Source organism: Cynoglossus semilaevis, unplaced genomic scaffold (genome assembly GCF_000523025.1).
Source record: "Cynoglossus semilaevis isolate Cse_v1.0 unplaced genomic scaffold, Cse_v1.0 scaffold331, whole genome shotgun sequence".
Classification (NCBI taxonomy): domain Eukaryota; kingdom Metazoa; phylum Chordata; class Actinopteri; order Pleuronectiformes; family Cynoglossidae; genus Cynoglossus; species Cynoglossus semilaevis.
Window position 1 is genome coordinate 41,416 of NW_007585119.1, and position 9,871 is coordinate 51,286.

A 9,871-nucleotide genomic window follows, 5' to 3' on the forward strand; every position below is an offset into this window, starting at 1 on the left:
CCTATCAGACACCCAGACACTGTTTTTGTGACAGCTAGGTGGGTTATCCTGACTTATTCATAATTCCGAACATTTATGTGTTATACAGTGGGAAATGGCAGTCATCAGGAACAGTGGAAGTTAAAGCAAGATCTGGAAGACGAAGAAAAATATCAGACGGAACAGCTCGCAGGATTGTGAGAAAAGCAAGTCAAAACCCACGTTTGACTGCACAATCCCTCCAGAAAGATCTGGAAGACACTGGAGTTGTGCTACACTATTCCACTACAAAGAGATACTTGTACAAATATGGTTTTCATGGAAGAGTCATCAGAAGAAAACCTCTCCTATGTCCTCACCACAGAAATCAGCGCTTGAAGTTCGCAAATGAACATATAGACAAGCCTGATGCATTCTGGAAACAAGTTCTGTGGACCGATGAGGTTAAAATAAAACTTTTTGGCCGGAATGACGTACGTTTGGAAAAGAAAGTGCACAGAATTTAATGAAAAGAACCTCTGTCCAACTGTTAAGCATGGGGGTGGATCAATTATGCTTTGGGGTTGTACAGGGAGTGCAGAATTATTAGGCAAATGAGTATTTTGACCACATCATCCTCTTTATGCATGTTGTCTTACTCCAAGCTGTATAGGCTCGAAAGCCCACTACCAATTAAGCATATCAGGTGATGTGCATCTCTGTAATGAGAAGGGGTGTGGTCTAATGACATCAACACCCTATATCAGGTGTGCATAATTATTAGGCAACTTCCTTTCCTTTGGCAAAATGGGTCAGAAGAGGGACTTGACAGGCTCAGAAAAGTCAAAAATAGTGAGATATCTTGCAGAGGGATGCAGCACTCTTAAAATTGCCAAGCTTCTGAAGCGTTATCATCGAACAATCAAGCATGTCATTCAAAATAGTCAACAGCAGGGGTCCCCAAACTTTTTTCTGTGAGGGCCACATAACTTTTCCCTTCTCTGATGGGGGGCCGGGGTCAGTTTGTAACAGAAAAAATGTGACGATTGCAGGAGTGCCTAAACGTAAACATTTATTGTTTTCCAGAAAGCACAATCAAATAACCGTTTCTGGATTCTTCACAGAACAAAAGTCAGGAAATAAATAATAACACTATTAATGAAATAAATAATAATCAAATAACCCTCTCTGGGTTCTTCACAGAAAAAAGCCAGGAAATAAATAATAATATTTATGAAATAAATCTCTCAAAGTTCTTGTGTTCCTTCCTTATAATCCTTTTGTAGGTTCCAGCAGGCTTGTAGACGTCGCTGTTTGCAGCTCTCTCTCTCTCTCATCAACTTCCCTGTGAAAACCACAAAGCAAGCAGGCTGAGAAACTGAACTAAGTGATACAGCATCTGCACAGCACAACCAGTACCACTGCCAGTATGGTTGTGGAGATGGATTTTATCCCAGTAGATTTTATTATGATTATATTTGTTTATACTCAGAATGACTCATTCAAGTCAGAAAAGTGAGCTTACCTTTGTATGTTCATCAGTGTGAACTGTGGGCCTGCATCTGGCTGATGAGAAGTTGAATGTCAGGTTCCATTCTAGTCACTGCCAGTCTCAAACACTGATGCAGATGTTCATCTGTCAATCTTGATCTCATTGAATTTTTCAGCAGTTTCATGCCTGAAAATGTTTGCTCGCAGATATACGTGCTGTCAAAAAGTGTGGACATCTTCATTGCGTGTTTTCTGATGTTAGGGTACGTGTCGTTTGGGAGGGCGGCATAGAAGTCAATGAGACTGTTGGACTTGAACGCGTCTTTCAGAACATCACAGTTCTGTAACTCGGCCAACTCAAACTGATAAGAAGGCTGGGCTTCCTCAATGTCGGCAACAAAGGGGTTCTGGAAAAGACGGATTTCTTTTGCATAAACATGTAGTTCACGGAATCGCACACCGAACTCCGCCTTCAGCATTTCCAGTGCTTCCACACACTTTTCAGCTGGAAACGGGACCGCTGGTTTCTCTGCAGAGAGATTTTGTGTAGCAGGGAGATGGATGAAGCTGTGCTTTTTCACTTGTCCCAAAAGCAGCTCTAGTTTCACCTCAAATGCTTTTATGTGGGAATACATGTCGCAAATGAGTTTCCCCTGGCCTTGTAGCTGCAAGTTAAAGCAAGCAGTGGCATTCAATAAAATTTCAGCAAATTTTGGATGCTAACTTGATGCCATCTGTGAAAAAGCTGAAGTTAAAGAGAGGATGGCTTCTACAAATGGATAATGATCCTAAACACACCTCAAAATCTTGATTACATCAAGAGATGTAAACTGAAGGTTTTGCCATGGCCTTCACAATCTCCTGACCTCAACATAATTGAAAATCTATGGATAGACCTTAAAAGAGCAGTGCATAACAGACAGCCCAGAAATCTCAAGCCCAGCTCCTGAAAAACAACCCCACACCATAATTCCTCCTCCACCAAATTTCACAGTCGGCACAATGCAGTCTGAAATGTACCGTTCTCCTGGCAACCTTCAAACCCAGACTCGTCCATCAGATTGGCAGATGGAAAAGCGTGATTCATCACTCCAGAGAATGCGTCTCCACTGCTCTAGAGGCCAGTGGCGGCGTACTTTACACCATTGCATCCGACGCTTTGCATTGCACTTGGTGATGTGTGGCTTGGCTGCAGCTGCTCGGCCATGGAAACCCATTCCATGAAGCTCTCTGCGTACTGTACTTGGGCTAATCTGAAGGTCACATGAAGTTTGTAGCTCTGTAGCAATTGACTGTGCAGAAAGTCGGCGACTTGCTTGATTTTATACACCTGTGGCCAGGCCAAGGGATTAGGACACCTGATTCTGATCATTTGAATGGGTACGCGTTCTCTGGAGTGATGAATCACGCTTTTCCATCTGGCAATCTGATGGACGAGTCTGGGTTTGGAGGTTGCCAGGAGAACGGTACATTTCAGACTGCATTGTGCCGACTGTGAAATTTGGTGGAGGAGGAATTATGGTGTGGGGTTGTTTTTCAGGAGCTGGGCTTGGCCCCTTAGTTCCAGTGAAAGGAACTTTGAATGCTTCAGGATACCAAAACATTTTGGACAATTCCATGCTCCCAACCTTGTGGGAACAGTTTGGAGCGGGCCCCTTCCTCTTCCAACATGACTGTGCACCAGTGCACAAAGCAAGGTCCATAAAGACATGGATGACAGAGTCTGGTGTGGATGAACTTGACTGGCCTGCACAGAGTCCTGACCTGAACCCGATAGAACACCTTTGGGATGAATTAGAGCGGAGACTGAGAGCCAGGCCTTCTCGACCAACATCAGTGTGTGACCTCACCAATGCGCTTTTGGAAGAATGGTCAAAAATTCCTATAAACACTCTCCTCAACCTTGTGGACAGTCTTCCCAGAAGAGTTGAAGCTGTAATAGCTGCAAAAGGTGGACCGACATCATATTGAACTCTGGGTTAGGAATGGGATGGCACTTCAGTTCATAGTATGAGTCAAGGCAGGTGAGCGAATACTTTTGGTAATATAGTGTATGTGCAACATGTATAGCAACATTGGTGACAAAAAGTGCTACAGTTGTAACTCTGGGACACCCTAGAACGTGATTAAAGTAGCGGGAGACAACAATTAATATTTGGCAACTTTATGGAAAGATTTGTGAATGGTGTTCGAAGAAAACAAGTGTAAAAATCTGCGGTGCAAGTCTATTTGCGGGAGAATCTATTTGACTGGTCTCCCCAACTGATCTCTTTTTCGTTTCTTTTTCTCTCTCTCTCTTCCCATGACTCAACTGACTAAGGACTATGTGTTTGGAATGCCTAAATGTTTGTGTGTAGTCTAAAGTGCTTGATATCTGTTCCAAAAAAAGCTGAAGATTCAAAAGTGAAGATTTGTGTTCAAATAATACGTTTACAGAGTTTGGCGTAAGAATAAGTTCATGGTAGTGCATTAATTTCATTGTGCCTTTGAAACTGCATTACAATTGGGTTTGAAGACATTGTTGAAGTTGTGTCGCAGTAAGAAAAGTTGTTGGGTGTGGTCAGCAAGGGAAACTGGTGCTGTGCACTAAATATTGAAGGACTCGCCATTTTGAAAATGGGCGTAGTCGTGCAATACAATCGCAATTTTAAAACAAACACAATTTTGAAAACAAACGTTGCGCAGTTAAAAATTTCGGGAAAATGCCACTCCCACTAGGAGGAGCTTAGGGGCGTGCCTTCAGGGGTAAACATTAGCTGAGATAGCATAGCAACTAGCAATTAGTTAGCTAATGCGCATAGATTAGCATAGCATAATTGACTTAAATAGTGCTAAGCTACACAGCATTAATGCTAACTAATTAGCATTAGCTGGCATAATATATGCATTAGCATTCAAATTCCAGAAATTACAGATTTAGCATACGAAGGCACTGCAAAAAAGCTAATTTAGCTCAGTGCTAAAACCAACACAGATAATAGCACGGCTGCTAAGTAATTAATAGGAAACATCAGTATAATATCACAATCTGAACACAATAACTGGACGACCCACTGAGATAATGGATGCTAAATTCCCAAAATATATCAAAGAAATCCCAAAATCTTCTGAAAAATAGGCAAAATGTACAGCAAGCATGCCCACGCCCTGGCTTATGGATGGCACATTTGATGTGGAGATGTGTGAGATCATGGAAATAAGAATCAAAGAATACAAGCCAAAAGATAAAAGTAAGAAAAGACAAAGTAAAAGAGAGCTTGAGTTGAAAATTCTAAATTTGTTCAAAAACGAAGGCCAAAAATACAAGTAAAAATAAAAAGTATAATAACTAGCCAAATGAAAAAAAATGATGATCATCTAACTGCAGGAATTTATCCCAGCTTAGCTGGCTCAGTTAAATTCACAGGAGATTTTGATATACTTAAAGATGAAACAGCGAATGCAACAACGGCTGCACAGATTCCTCCACCTTATGAGAGTGCTGATAAGGTGAATGAAACAATCACACACCAAGATTCACAACCTAGGTCAACCAAGAGTACAATATTGCACGGATTGGGTGAAACTAGTATTCATTATAATGAAAATAAAGACAGAACACCGACAAACACCAATGATGAACCAGACATGCTTCCAAAATATTGCAGCACCGGGAGGAAACATTCCATACTAGACTGCTACAAAGATTTAAATAGGAGCAAAGCAGGACAATCCTATTGGCTGAACTTAGAGCCGACCGGCATTGACCTACACAGAGAACTAAGTCGATCTCAAATACAAGAAATAGAAGAAGACATAGATAACTATCATGATAATATAAGAGGTAGGCAGATGAATGAAGGAACCAACCAGGGGCCAGAGATTCCTCAGCCACCAAAAACTACTAAATCAGTGACAAGAGAATTTGACCTTAGCAATAGACCAAATACACCCGCCAGACAGATATAGTGCAAGTCAGTATCCAATCTTAATAAAGGGCAGCCAGAGGCACTACGTACCGTGACAGACGGCTGACCTCGCAGGTCTTGTCTCAAGGCTGCCTGATCCACGAAGGAGCAAGCAAGTGGATAAGAGTGTTTGAGGAAGAAACTGTAGGAAAAATGTTGGCCCTAGGTGACATTAAGGCCATATGGGCTCAAAGCTTTGGAGCCCCAGCCATAGGAAAACCTTTTCAGACACAGTGTCAATGAGTGGATGCTAGAGCCCAGAGCAGATGGAACTGAGTTCAACGCATATCGTATCATGCTGTGAAGAGTGTTACGGGACGAAAACCCTACGAGAGTAGATCCAAATGCTCTCAGGGGGGAGACACTCTCAGAGACTAAAAACCCTGCCGCGTACATTACCCGACAGCTGAAACGCTGGAAGCAGGAAACTGAGGAGAGATTGAAAAAAGTCCAGTCTTGATGACACTGTTCAGAAATGCCATTGTGGAAGCAATGCCAGGCCCAGTCCAGAGTATACTGGAAGAGGTGGTAGGTCTGTCATCAACGCCACGTCAACAATTAACAATGTTGTGCACGCCATAGAAAAGTATTGAAAGGACGAAGAAAAAGTGGGCCTGATGGATAAAAACCTGCAGCGTAAACTGACACAACTACAATTAAACGAGCTGCAAGGAAAGAACAAAAAGTCACAAGTGGTGGTGGTAAAAAAGCAAAATACCACAGACGACCGAACAACCACCTGTACAAGAGCCAGTACCAAGGGCACAGCAACCAATAGCTGTCAATGTGTTTCCACAAACTCGTGGACGGCAAGGCGGATATGGAAATCCATATCGTCCAAGGGGAGGTCCAACCAGAGACAAGGTCCACAGCGAAGTGGAGAATGCTGGGAATGTGGTAGCCAGGACATTTTTCAGACAGATGTCCAAATAACAACGCAAGTAGAGGGGGCCGGGGCAGATCCATGCAACACGAAGCCAGAAGCCCAGCAGGCACCTGGGGAAGACCCAATTTCGGATACTAGGGATGCCCAGAGAATCCTAAAGAGGAGGGTCAGTTTCCAATGTTAGAAATGGAAGCTGATGAAGAACCTATGCTGCAGGTTAAAATTTAAGGTAAAAAAGTACCAATGTTGGTGGACACTGGAGCCACTCACACGTGTGTGAGTCCAAAGTATGCCACGCACCTCCCCATGTCAAACAAATTTGTTGAGACAGTAGGATTCTCGGGACAAAAGCAGCTAATTCAAATGACAGCTCCAGTAAAGGTAACCACAGAAAATGATGAAGTCAAAATTCCAATTCTAGTCTCTGAACAAACACCTGTTAATTTGATTGGAAAAGACACATTGTGTAAATTAAAGATGACAATTCTGTGTTCGCCTGGAAATATGCATAATATAACAAAAACTGGCACTGAATGCCAAATGGCTCTTCAATCAGAAAGAGCAAAAGTGTATTGGTTAGGAAACATTACAATGCCAGTGCTACAGGAATTCCTGAAGTGGGAAAAATACCTGAAAGCACAACTTCCAAAAGCAAAAGAACCAACATTAGACTATCACTGTACAATGTTTAACGATGTAAATAAAAGTAAGGAGTTTGAAAGAAAATTGACCACAGAGATGGAAGGGACCAAAGTAGAATTGGTCACACAGTACATCATTGCAGGTGAACAAGGAGCAGCTCTCAACGTGGAACCAAATGATTTCATCTCTAAATGGTACAACGTGCCAGACTCAGCGCTTCACATCACCTTGTTAGTGAACAACAAGGCTAAAGCTAGAGACTTGGGTCCCATGATGAAGGATGCAGAAAGAGCAGAATGGGAAGCAACGGACAATCCATTAATATTCCAAACGCGGGGGTCAACAATGATCGAAATCCTCTGCAGAACATCAATGTTGGCTACACCACAGGAAATAAACATAATGGCCAATATTCTGATTCAGAGAGATGAAGAAACAAAAGAAACTGAGAACATGCTGGGAGACATGTTGAAAAGAGTGCCAAAAAGTTTATGGCCAAAAGATGATTTTGACGTGGGACTGATTAAGTCAGCTAAACCAGTAAAAATAAATTTAAAACCAGGGGAAACCCTGCCTAAGCAGACGAAGGAATAAGTAGGACTATATCAGGACTGACAAAAGCAGGAGTGTTAGTAGAAACACATAGCCCATGTAACACTCCAATATTTCCTGTACTCAAAGCTGACAAGTCCAAATAGAGGCTGGTACATGATCTAAGAATTGTAGATGATAAAGTACAAGACAAATTGGCGGAAGTACCAAACCCTCACACGCTGCTCACCAAAGTGCCTCCGAATGCCAAATTCTTCACAGTCATTGACTTGTGTTCAGCATTTTTTAGTGTTCCTTTGCATGAAGATTCTCAATATCTATTTGCATTCACATACAGAGGAAAACAATACACCTACACCAGAATTCCACATATGGTTTTCGTCACTCACCACGTGTTCAATCAAGTTCTAAGAGAAGACTTAGAAGGGTTGGAACTCAGTGGGACATTACTACAGTATGTAGATGATTTGTTACTTTGTGCACCCACATTGGAAGACTGTCATAGTGACTCTATAAAAATCCTTCAAAGATTGGCAGAAGGAGGACATAGAGTTTCAAAATCAAAACTCCAGTATTGTAAAGCACAAGTAGAGTATCTGGGATGGAAAGTGTCACATGGGACTATAGCTATTACACCTTTCCAATTGAAAGGAATAGCCAGAGCCCCAAAACCACACACTGTGGGATGTTGAAATGATGACATTTTTGGAAATGACAGGGTTCAGTTCAGAGTGGATAGAGGAGTATGCAGAGAAAACTGCTCCATTCCGGGAACTGGTGAAACAAGCAGACACTCAAGTCTTAAAGACTCCACTAAAGTGGACCACAGAAGCAAACATAGCTTTTGAAACATTGAAAGCAGACATGCAAAATGCACCGACATTAGCAATACCTGACTATAAAAAAAGTTCATTTTTGTATGTAGCTATCAGACGAAACATGTATGCTTCAGCAGTGCTAATGCAAGAGACGTGTCGTGGTTGGAAGAAACAACCAGTAGGGTATTACAGCATAAAGTTGGATAATGTGGCGCAGGGATGGCCATTATGTTATCAAGGCTTAGCTGCAGTACATTACGCATATTAAAAAGTTGACGCATCACAAAATTGTTGAACTGGTGAACCAAGGTAAATTTGTGATAACTCAAGCTAGGTGTTTGCAGTACATGGCATTGCTAACATATCCAGATGTGACAATACAGAGATGTAACAACGAATCCAGCTAACTGTGTGCCCTCAGACGAAGAAGGAGAACCCCATGAGTGTAAAGCTGAGACCATGAAGTACACTAGACTAAGGCCGGACATGGAGTCAACACCGTTGTTGCAGGCCGATGTGACATGTTTTATTGACGGTTCATGCTATACCTGAGACCTCACAGGAACACATGCAGGCTTTGCTGTAGTTAGACAAGGTAATGAGTTTAACACAGAAAAGGCAGAAAGGTGTGAGCAGCCGAGCTCAGCACAATTGGCAGAATTAAGAGCACTAACTGAAGCATGTAAACTAGCCAAAGGAAAGACAGCAAACATATACTGTATACTGACTCAGCATATGCTCACGGAGTATGTTATTTGTTTGCGTCCGTGTGGAAACAAAGAGGGTTCCGGAGAACTGACGGAACGCCAATTTAACACTACAATCAAATTAAAGAACTGATTGCAGCAATGATGCTTCCATTAAAAGTTGCAATAATAAAGTGTCAAGCACATCGAAAAGGAAATGATGATGTGATTTGTGGAAACAATGCTGCTACGAAGCAGCCAAATCAGCAGCTAAATGTCAGGTGGCCATTTTGGCACCAATGGTGATGTTGGAGCCTGTGGCTACCCCAGAAGATAGCCACTGGGGTAGCCAAGCGACTAAAAATGAGCAGGACATCTGGAAAAGGCGAGGTGCAACAATGAGTGAACAAGGGTTATGGAGGTCGCAAGAATGTGAAGAAAAGTGTAAAAACATCTGTGGGACATATTCCAGTACCAGAAGGTCCATTTAAACATCTGGTTATGGATTATGTCAATATGATAAAATCAGTTCAAGGAAAAAGATACATGCTCAAAATAATTGACAGATTTAGTAGATGGGTTGAAGCTACACCATCAAAAGACTTAAGTGCTGAAACTGTTGTTAAATTCCTGATAAGAGAGGTAATACCGCGGTTTGGTATTCCATCTGAAATTAGTTCTGACAATGGGTCAGCATTTGTGCAGAAAGTAGCAAAAGGTATTCTACAACAGCTAAGAGTCAAACAACAATTGGGAGCAGTGTATCACCCACAAAGCCAATGAAGCCTAAAGGCTAAGCTAAACAAAATCTGTGCTTCTACTAAACTGAACTGGGTAGAAGCTTTGCCACTAGCACTTATGAGCTATCGAATGCAAACTCATAGAATCATC